We start from the raw sequence: 11,348 nt of genomic DNA, 5'->3' as shown, positions 1-11,348 counted from the left end.
GAAAATAAAATAATTTAAATTTTCAATGATTTTTTCTGAAGGCCTGAAGCACTCGAAAAATCTGAAAAAATTCAAGATTGTTTGGATTGTTGAAAAGTACCTTCATGAATTTTTTCAGATTTTTTAATAGCTTCAGGCCTTCAGAAAAAATATAGATAGAAATTGGACGTCTATAGGGGAGGAGGGGGGTAGGAGGGGGGAGGGGGTCCAAAATTTTGGTGTTGGCACTTTTTTATCATGTACTATAACATACCAAAATTTCAGGAAAATCCGTGAACCTCGCCCGCAGGTTTATTTGAAAAATTCTGAATCTGACCCATATATATATATTACAATCATATTGTTGCAGCTTTTATTATACATTTTACAAGGAGCAGAACAGCTAGAGCAGAGACGTTCCTGCTGCGACAGTATATAGAAGGAGCAGAGAGAGAAAATGAAAAATAAACCGGCTATAAGAGCTCGAGCTTCGAGCTCAAGTTGAAAAAGAATCGAGAAAGAGAGGGAAGCTGCGCGCGCGAAAATGCTGTACATGTGTGCTATACACATATATAGCCAGAGAAAAAGGAAAAAGAGGCCGACGTAAGGGGGCTGCTGCTTCTGCTGTTACGGCACCCCTCATCTCGCTTTTCTCTCTCTCTCTTTCTCTCTTACACACACACACACACACACACACACATACACTCGCACAAACTTGTGTGCGTGGGTATGTATATGAATACCCAGGCACATACACACGTTCAACTGTACAAGTATAAATGTGCATATATAGCAGCGCTATTGATCCTCACATTTGTAAGTGTGTGTGCATGTATATAATACGCTCTTACCGCGCGCAACATCCGCTCGTACTCTAACACACATGCAACGCATACACTAATACACGTACACCCTGCAGATCCGCGTACTGAATCGCAAAACGTGTACACAACGACGTGTTCATTTTTTACTTTCGATGCTCGCAATATGTACGTGAATAATCTTGGACTGAGGACTTTTTTACGCGTAAAAATGATGGTTTTGATGACGAACGACGTTCAATGCTTTGCTTCAGCATATTTTCATGTTTTTTTCTAGTTTTTGGAATCGCGTGTTTTTATACGATTATGAATACTGCACACTTTCCGAGGTATTAATTTCAGAAATATTACGAGAGCCATTGCGTACGTTTTCGATCGAATTTTGTGAAACTGTATCGTAAAATTTACAAAAAAAAATGATTCGAAGCTTGCTATGGAAGAGATAAATGTCGCAAGCATAAATTGTTGAGAATCGACGTACGTTCATTATGCATTGCACGGCTTACTTTCCATCTCTTTATAGGCCGCGTACAATGTAAATTGTTTATACAGCGATTTACATGAAGTACTATAAATATCGTTTGCTCTGGTCGAGGGCTTTTTGGCTCTAGCCAAACGCAGCTCTTCAGCAGTTTGATTGATTCTTGAGTTGAAATGAAAATTCCTCGGGCGAGCTGCAAACGGGAAACGTTTTCAAGTACAAGTCGTGTGTGCAACGCTCCGAGGGTATCCAGCGAAAGTGTACTTAATGAAATTGCACGAATTGTTTTCATTCGAATTTGATAGCCCTATAAGCAAAGCCTGTAGCCACAGTGCACTCGAGCAGCGCGCCGAGCCGCGTTGTTAAAATTATCCGATGAAAACTTGATAAAATATTTATCCTAAGCGGGCGAGTACTTTTTTTTCGTCTTTGTTTTGGCTTTTTTTGTATTCGCGTGCTGATCAAAGAAGCGAAATTTAACTCTAACTTTGCGCGTTCGAGGGAGCAGAGTACAGCGGCAACGCCAGTAGCAGCAGTAGCAGAGGCTCACGTAGTATTGAAATCCACGTTACATAGGGATGCTGCGGAGAGAAACTACGAACTGCCGAGCGAGACAAACAGGGCGTGTCTGCTACTGCTGTATGCGCTGCTATACTGCCGTATTACTAGCAACGCGCGCGCGCGCGCCCGCTCTGCAGTGCCTTTGCCGCAGTGGATAATGATGCCGATCTCTCTATGTGTGCGTCTGTGCGTATACGATGTGCCTTCTATGTACACATATAGGCATGTATTCAGCGCAGAAAACCACGCAATTTCGTTATTTTAAGAGATGAAAAATATTTCAACGCTATGCGAATGTTAAAGGGTGGCGGAGGCGGTGGTGGCGGCGGAGGCGCTCATTACGATACTAGCTCTCGTATTAAATTCAATTATCTCAACGAGTCTTCGACAAAATATTACCATAAACCATATTAACCTTTTGAAAAGGTCTTAAACCTATTACAAGTGCAAACACACACATACACGTACTCAGGTACGTGCATGAGAGTGCAGCCAAGTGTATTAATATATAACGTATGTACTGAGTTAAGACCGTTCCACGTCGAAGAACATAATATGTGTGTTTGTGTCGTCTTTTGCAGCTCTGCAGGCTGCCATGTGTGTGTGTGTATGTGTGTTTATACGTGTGCTCGTGTGTGCAAACCGCGTGCAGGGCTCGTTACAGGGTGACTGCGCATAGCTCTCTGTGTGAGTACCTATACGTATATGTGTGCGACGCACAAAGTTTTGGCCGCGTGGAGAAATAATCGCATTAAACTCGAGCGACGCCGCGTATATATAATATATATGATGAGATCCAAGAGACTCGTTGGCTCGTACCTTACAGGAGCTCCGAGCAAATATTTAAAATAGTCGACTCTGAAAAGTCGGGAGCGATTCGTCGAATTTTAAAATAATAATTTCGACTTGAGTTGAATTTTGTCGTGCTCTCGCGGGCGAGCGGCCGAGAGCCGACTTTGAAAACAGCGTCGGCGACGACGGCACCCCCTTGCATGCGTTAAGTTCACTGAACGCCAGCGCAATGCTCCTTTCAGAAACGGGAATAAATTTCAATCTTTCGTTCCTTCTCTCGTAGCCGCGCGACCCTCTCTACCCCTGTACCGTGCGTTCTGCTCTTGTGCTCCATTGCTGTGTGTGTGTGTGTGTGTGTGTGCAGTGTGTGTGTACAACGCGGTATATATTGCACAACAACAATCGAAGGGCCGTTGGACGAGGGACGTTGGCGTCTCGAGTGCCATTTATATGCATACGTATAGCAAGCAGTGCCCCAGCGCGCCAAACAACGTAATATTCGCGCGAAATGCTTCATCGTCGTGAACGCGGCTGCATATGAAAAATTTCAGATTACGCGATTGCGCTTCGTTTAAATCGAATATGCGAGTTGTAATGTGCGTAGAGTATATATATGAGCGTGCCAGACGACGCGAGCTTGATGCAGATATTGGCTTTTTCGAGTGTTCGCCTCTCTCTCTCTCTCTCTCTCTCTTTCGCTTCTATTGAGCTGCGTACGCATATATATACGCGCTTGCGAGGAATTTCCCGGATATATTATTTGATTATATACTGAAATTTTGCTCGGCGATATGAAAGCGCCTATGTGAAAGCGCACAATACTTTCGATTGGGAATATTTACATAGATTAGCCGCGCGAGTACGTTAAATATTTCAATTCGAATTCACGCAATTTTTGATTTTTTTCTGCGCTCCTTTAACTCTTTCTCTCCGCATGCTGCGTTATGGTGTGGCACGCGGTTTTTTTCTTAACATTGTCGTCACGCTGTCTCGAGTACCTCAGGCGCGCCTGGTCTCGATGCGTGAAGTGAAAAAACAAGAGAGAAAAAGAGAGAGAGAGAAGAAAATAATGATAATGATAAAAAAAACTTGGCCAGACCCCTTGGAAGAAACCAAAACATAGCAGTCTAGTGGGGTTCTCCTTTCTTTTTGCACGCACACCCTTTTTGCAGAGGCGCTCATTAAACCAGTTTATTAGTTGTTGAATAAAAAATGAAAACTCGCTCTCGTGCACACACACGCATTTTTGCATGCATGTGTGTGTGTGTGTGTGTGTGTGTGTGTGTGTGTGTGTGTGAGTGCGCGTTTGTGTGTAGCTTTTGTGCAGCACGAGAATGGAGCTCGGCTACCTTCTGCTGGTGCAGCTACTGCCGATGGTTTTATTGTAACGGACGTAGTTCTATGCTAATACGCAGCGTGTGCCCATGGCTGAGTGCGGCCGCACAGTTATCAAGCCTTCCTTTTTCTTGGCCCATCGTCTTGGAAAATAAGTCGAGACTCGCGCTATATCAACGTATATGAAAAAACTTTTCTTCAGCGCATTAATTTTCGTATTGTTTTAATGAAATGCTCGGTTATTAATTCAAGATGATAATTAACTCGTGAGAGGGAGGAAAAGAGAGAGAGAGAGAGCGAGACAAAGTTGGCGTAAGGCAGCGGTAATATTCGCTCGCGCTTTAAGCCACACATAATCCCAACGTAAACGAGCGGCGGCGGCGGCGGCGCGTCGCAATGGTTCAAGCGGATATACGTATAGACTAGCGGATCCTCTCCCGCAAGCTGTAGTCTCCTCAAAAGAGCTTTTATTAATTTGGCATACCTGTGCTTCTCGTTGCTTCCGAACTTCTCTCTGTGTGTACACAAACACACAGGCAGCAGCTCAAACAGCCTGTAGATTCCCAACTTGCATAATCATGCACCGGCTGTTTATATCGTATACTACACGCAGATTATTTAATATATTCTTGCCTGTTTGGCGACGAAAGCGGATAAATATCAAGCTCGTTCGTTTGCAAGTTCAGGAATTCGTGATCGTCGAGGTACTTTGTACCTTCTTATCGTTACGATGCCATCTTCTGGCTGAAAAATGTCGATCGCTTCTCGCTCGCTTCTTATACACATTGATATTTCGTTTATAGGAAAATGGCATTCACGTAGCGCCAGTACATAAGGGTGGCTCCGCACAAAAGCACAGGAGATTCTAATCTCTCAATTACTATCGGCCGTCATACGACGCGCGCACGCATCAAGGGATCCCAGACGGCCACTATATAGCTTAGTCGACGACGACGACGACGACGACGACGACGACGACGAGACGTGGGCTAGACGTCGAGAGCCGAGTAATATCATGGGAAATATTTGAGAGCCTCGAGGATTCGCTTACATTGAAAGTAATAGTTTACCGAGTATTAGCGATGATACAAATCGTATTTTGAGTTAATGTAAGCATTCTTCATACGTATATTTTTATCGAAAATATGTGTAAATACGTGGATGGATCTGCCGCCCTAGCTCGAGCGCAAGCATGAGCACAAGCATGAGCAATACTCGAGGAAAAAAAATAGGAAGCATTTTGGCTATAAAATACAGCAATAAAGGTTAATAGCCCAAGCCAGTTCGTGCTCGCACTTGTCGTAGGATTTTTTGCAAGCACAACTTTTCATACGATATACATCGTAGAGCGTGGCTATTAGTATATATATCGAATATTTTCAGGGCGGGTCTCTCTTTTCTGGCTCTCTCTCTCTCTCTCTCTCTCACTCTATAGCAGTAGCCTGTGCCACTTTAGCACGGTACAGAGTGGTGCAGTGACCCGCGCGCAGGATTTTCTATATTCAGGCGCCTGATAAATTATCCACAGCCAGCCCCCGAAATATATATCGGTGCACATAGCTGCGACCACAGCTCATTTATAAAATCTGCATAATACATGCCCTCGCGACCCGACCGATGCACGTGTCTATAATGGCCATTTTTCAGAGAGAAAAGCACGAGAGAAAGTTTGCGAATAAGCTGATACAATTCAATTCGACGCTTTCGTGGATATTTTTGTCCATGACTATCGCAAAAAAGCCGCCCGACACCTAGAGAAGAAGATTTAAATAAAAAAGTGTACAAAGTCCCGTCAGGCACATAAGTTACAGCATTACATACTTCATAGAGAAGCGTATAATATACGTTCCATAATCGTTCTTTTTTTTTTTGCAGCTAGATCCAGGCATGAGCGCATCGTCTGTGTGAGTGTCTGTGCGTGTAAGTAGCATCCACACACGTACACGAACTTGCATAGCAGAGTGTATGAGTACGCGTTCAACGCCCAGGGGGGCTTTAACCCCCCTTTTCCACAGACATAGCGCAGAAGCAGCCCGGGCTGCTGCAGCGGTGGTTGCTGCGTCAGGCACAGCAGTAGCGCTCGGGTCAGTGGCCTCTGGTAACATTGAACCGTTCCACACATACATAGTGCGCACACATCGATGGTGTGCTATACCACCCCTTCTTGACGGAAGAGCAGCAGCCGCAGTTACGGGCGTTGACGCATGCGCATCAAGACGTGGAACCCAATCTCTACGCCACCCACTCTCTCTCGTCTGTACTGCTCCACTCTATATAATACTACTGCCGAGAGCAAAAGGAGAATTTTCCACTGCAGTAAAAGTTGAGAGAAATGTTTGTATGTGAGAGAGAAAGAGAGCAAGAGCGAGAGAGAGATAGAGAGAGAGCGAAACGAGAAAAGCAAATGTGAGATTTTATTATTGTGATGTGTAGAGATAAATTTATTTTTTATGAGGACTTTTGCTGCAGTTCAACTACAAGAATTGTAACAATGCTGCTAATTTTATTTGCATACACTGATTGTTGCAGATAAATTTTTTTTCAAAAAGTCCTTGTTTTCAAACTTTTGCTACTAATTTTTTTAACTTGAATCAAATCTTTATCAATAAAAATGTGCTCGTGTCAAATTTTCATTGTCAGTACAATATCATTGTGAGTACAATTTTTTTTGGTCGTTGTCAAAAAATGTTAAAACCCTTTCAAATTACAAGTGTTTTAATTTCAAGCGAATAAAGTATTATTTAATTTTCTTTCGTATTCATAAGCAAAATTTACGTTACTAACTTTATATGCGCAACTGCTTTTTGTATACGACATAATAGGATTTTTCAAAGTATAATAATACGCCAAGTTACACTCTTATTTAGTAACAAAGATCAAAGAGACGAGGAGTCCAGCATGGGGATGAAAGTTGCAGCTTAAAAAGATATGCACTTAGCACGGTTTATGAACAAGAATAGAAATGAAATTAAAAATGTTCAAGATATAGCAAGAATTAGAAACAAGCAAAGAGAACTAATATAGGGGAGAGGTTTCATTTGTAAAGTTCACTCGAAGTACAACATTTTCCCGAATGAATAACTTGGAAAAGTTTGTCTAAAATTGTATCAGCTTATTTTTTGCACAACAAAAATTATTCAAAAAATCTTGTAAAATGGGTGACGCTAACTTATCACGTCCGTTGGTCGTGTACTATACAATGTGAAAAATTTCCCTCGCGAAAAGTTCTTTGCTTAGAAATTAACCGAGCGATAAATTATTTCGAAAAAGTTTGCCATGAGAATAATCCCATACAAACACAGCAGAAACTTGGTGCCATAATTCAACGTTAAAAACATCAAGAAATCTCTTTACGCAACGTTTCGCTCAGTTATAGTAATAATCCAATTAATTTTTTTTCACCCACGCTATATAGCTACAAATTAAAGATCGAGCTTTTTTTCTCCCCCATCGACGCAAACTGCGTTCCGTTCGCTCGAGCAGCCCAGAAAAGCTGCGAAGCAGCAGCAGCCCCGACGCTATATTTTTCTTCTCTTTTTACTCTTTCGCTCTTGCCGCCGACTTTTTCTACTTAACGTCGAACTGCGCACGGCAACCGTTACACACGTACTAACGTCGGTGGTCAGCGGCAGAGCTTTGACTTTTTATTGCTCGCGATAGCCACTGAAGAAATGGTGTTAGTGAGTTAAGGGATTTATGGCTGATAGCGTAGCTCGAAAACGCCTATATACCGGAGGATTCTACAGTATCGAAATGAAATTGAAAAATTTATGGAATTTTGACCCTTTTTATTGTGAAAACTGATCGCGATGTTCATTCCGTGGAGCAGCTTTCATTCTGTTCTTTTTGCCTTTTATTCTGTCGGCGCGACTCGTTCTCTTTCCTTTATCTAATCGCTCGAGCTCGTTTTTTCTACGTAGCGCGCTTTACCACCTTCTTGCATTCCCACTGTAACATGGGGACATGTTGAATGTTGGTTTTGCTTATTGCTTTTTACCGAATTCGTGCGCAGTACGAATGATTTGTGACTTTGTATCACGGCTGCACAGGGGGTGCCAGCTTGTTTATAAGAATGTTGATTTTTCCAATGAAAAATGTTCGGATCATTGGAATATTTGAACAACTTTTTACACTCGTTGATTGAACGATATAACGTTCCGACTTATATTTTTTATACCAAGCATTTTCTGTTGACATTTTTCAGCTTATCTGATTTTTACGCCTTTAGCCGCGCCAGTAGGTAGATAAAATAATGAGAAATGAAATCAGAACTTCTTCTTTCTTATGCGATATTTTTAAAATTACTCTCGAGAAGCTCTGAAAAAAGAAGACGCGCAATTTCAAAATATCGTTTGCATAAATATCTAAATGAATTTCAACTGACGTCAGACACCAGACCATCTGTTTTTCGCGGCATGTTTGAACTTAAATTTTCATTTGCAAATTTAGCGTTTTATTACTTTTGGAAAAAATGGTTAACCATAAAAAAAATATTGAATTTGCGTATAAAATAGAAAAAATGAATGTTACCGTATCGGAGCCATTGATTGATTTCATAATTTATCGGTAGCATTGCAATTTATTGCTCTCGTTCTAGCTATATAAACTAATTAAATTCATGTTGTAATTTTATATCTACTATAAAGTATATACTTATGATTCTTCATTTATACAGGTAAACAAATCCGTGCGCGTATCTATATAATATGTATATGTACAGAATAGAGAGCGAGAGAGGGTAAAAAAGTATGTGCAAAAAAAGACTGACTCGTTTGCGAGTGAAGCATCGCCTCTATATATATTTACGAGCTTTGCAAGCGTAGGCTGGAGAGATCGAAGAAGACTTGCTTCGCTCAAAAGCGGGGGTAAAAAAGGCACTGAACTCTCTCTCTTTCTCGCTCCATGAGGTCGAGGGTTGCAACGGCCTCGTTTTATTTCCCCGCAAAGCTCGTGCGTGTAGGCGAGTGTATTTTTTGCTCTCCATCCGTTCGCTACGATGATCTTTACGCTATTTACATGAGGCTCTTATAGATGATCATACGATGAAGATAACTTTATTAGCCGATCCGCATCAAGAATATGCACTTTATGGATCTTGACTCAAAATTTTGACTCGCACTGATACGATTTTTTCTTTTTTTATGAGCTTTTTTAAGGTCACTAAAAAGTATAAAGCTCAGATAGATTTTTTAATGTATGTTCACATTTTATTGCTGGTAAACATGAGATATAAGGATTTTTCAAACGTGGCTTGCGCGTTAATAAGAAAATGGTAAATATAATACGAGAATTCATTTTTGTATAATTTCAAAAAATTTAATTAAATGCCCAGTTAAAATTAACAGCATAATTGAAAAGTGTAAATGTATACGCGTACGAAAATCTAAAGTTTTGTCTTTCGGTTAAATCCTCAGCTGGAGGTGGAATATAATCGCAAACATAATCTGTGAAAGCTCCTAAAATAATTGCGAAATCCAAATGAATAGCTCGAAGCAAGTAGAAATACAAAAGTACAGTCAGACACAATACGATCTAATAAAAATAATTGACGCGGCGAGGAAATTTTCACGTTCCACCCGATCGCAGCCGAAAACTCGATGGTATTTGCGCAGCGATTGAAAAAATAATACCGGAAGATCACGTGAACGGGTTTCTTCCGTCACGGGGGTTGCATATAGTATAGGCTGACCTCGCGTGACCGAAGTTTCGGGTGCACCGCGCTCAGCGATTGGTATATATTATTATACGGCTCCTGACGGTGTTTCTCGCGGTCGTTGGCCGCCCAGGGAGTGCCCTCTCTCTCTCTCTCTCTTTCTCTCTCACTCGCATCTCCCGGGCGTTGCGCGGGTTGAACGTCCTCGACTGACCCAGACTCTGAATCGATCTCGACACGACTGTATAGCTGCGTACTGCAACTTGCGGCACATATATACTGCACACCCACCCCACTCCCACCCCCACGAGTTTGTGTGTGTATTTTCTAGAACTACTGCTGCTACCCACGTGGCTTTCACTACGTGTCGCGTGGGGAGTTACAAATACGTAATGCGATGTTGTTGTTCATCAACATTCATACCTGAATTCATACCGATACCTTTTTTGTTTATATTTGCCAAGCCATGTGTGCGCATAATAATATAGCGCACAGAGCTTGCATAATTTTCTCATACCAATATTTTTTATCTATTTTTCACGATGCGCTTATATCGTGTTAATTATCTGGTATGCATTTTTTGTACTTTTACATACGTTGCGGAATTGAAAAAAAAGTTTCGCTGGGTTTTCATCGCGAGTTTCCACGGCGTTGACCTGTACTACTGAAAACGTTATACACAGTCACTGTTCTAAATTTTTCTCCAGAATCATCGAAGCACTTCGCATCGTGTGTCGTATTTTTGAGTGTTACGCAGTTAAAACTTTATTAATTTATGGGTACTTGCGAGGTTTTAATTCGTGTAACTTTTTCTTACTCCGAAATAAATGTGTACATGCTCGATTCATTCTCAGGGGGAACCTAGATCGTCGTCGCCTGAAGAACGGCCAAAGTTACGAGTAATTTCAACTTCGAATCATAGAAATATGTACGTATAAAATTTAGTTGTTAGATACGACCAAACGAATTTCATTTCGACTACTGCAAATAAGTTTTGCGCGCCTCGGCTTTACGCAATCTCGCAATTTCCTAATTAAAAACAAGTTTGTTCGTCGCTGTCCGGAGCTGCATGCGTACACGGCTTTTATACTTCTATACCTATAATAAACTAGTACTATGAGCGTGTCTGCTCATTTCTATCGCATAGCAAGACTTTGAATAGCAGTAGCATCAGTAAATGTACGCGCAAAGCTTTTTACTTCATTTTTAATAAATAAATGGAGTATTGCTCTTATTCCCGGAGGCTGCTGCTGATGCTGCTGTTGCTGCAAAGTCACTATCGAGGGGTGGCTCTCGAAAAGAAAGAAGGGATGCGCGAAAGGGTCGCGGGGGTAATGGCCGGACAGTGTGCCGAGCCATGATTTCAAAAATCTTGAGTCACACTCGCTGTTATACAGTTGCAGATATAGTGCAAATGTGTTGCAAGTCACGTTTACACGAGCTCGTAGCATTAATTGCGGAAACCGAGTTTTCCCAGTGCGACGTTTATTCGCGGATTCCCGGCGCATTAATGTGCTAAGTAGTATGCGTCGAGAAAGTGGAACATAACGTGGCCTCTTAATTTATAAATCATCTACTCGTATAGCCGAAATAAATAAAACTAATTATATTATTATATCGTGATTAATTTACGGATCGATGAACGACTGATTCGATTTCACCTCGTCACTGCATTGGTAGATCGGTATGTAAATTCGCATTATGCATCAAGATGTATCTAGAACTG

This window comes from Trichogramma pretiosum, unplaced genomic scaffold (genome assembly GCF_000599845.2).
Source record: "Trichogramma pretiosum strain Unisexual culture from Peru unplaced genomic scaffold, Tpre_2.0 scaffold45, whole genome shotgun sequence".
NCBI lineage: Eukaryota > Metazoa > Arthropoda > Insecta > Hymenoptera > Trichogrammatidae > Trichogramma > Trichogramma pretiosum.
The sequence above is the reverse complement of the archived record's forward strand: the minus strand, read 5'-3'. Positions refer to the sequence as shown.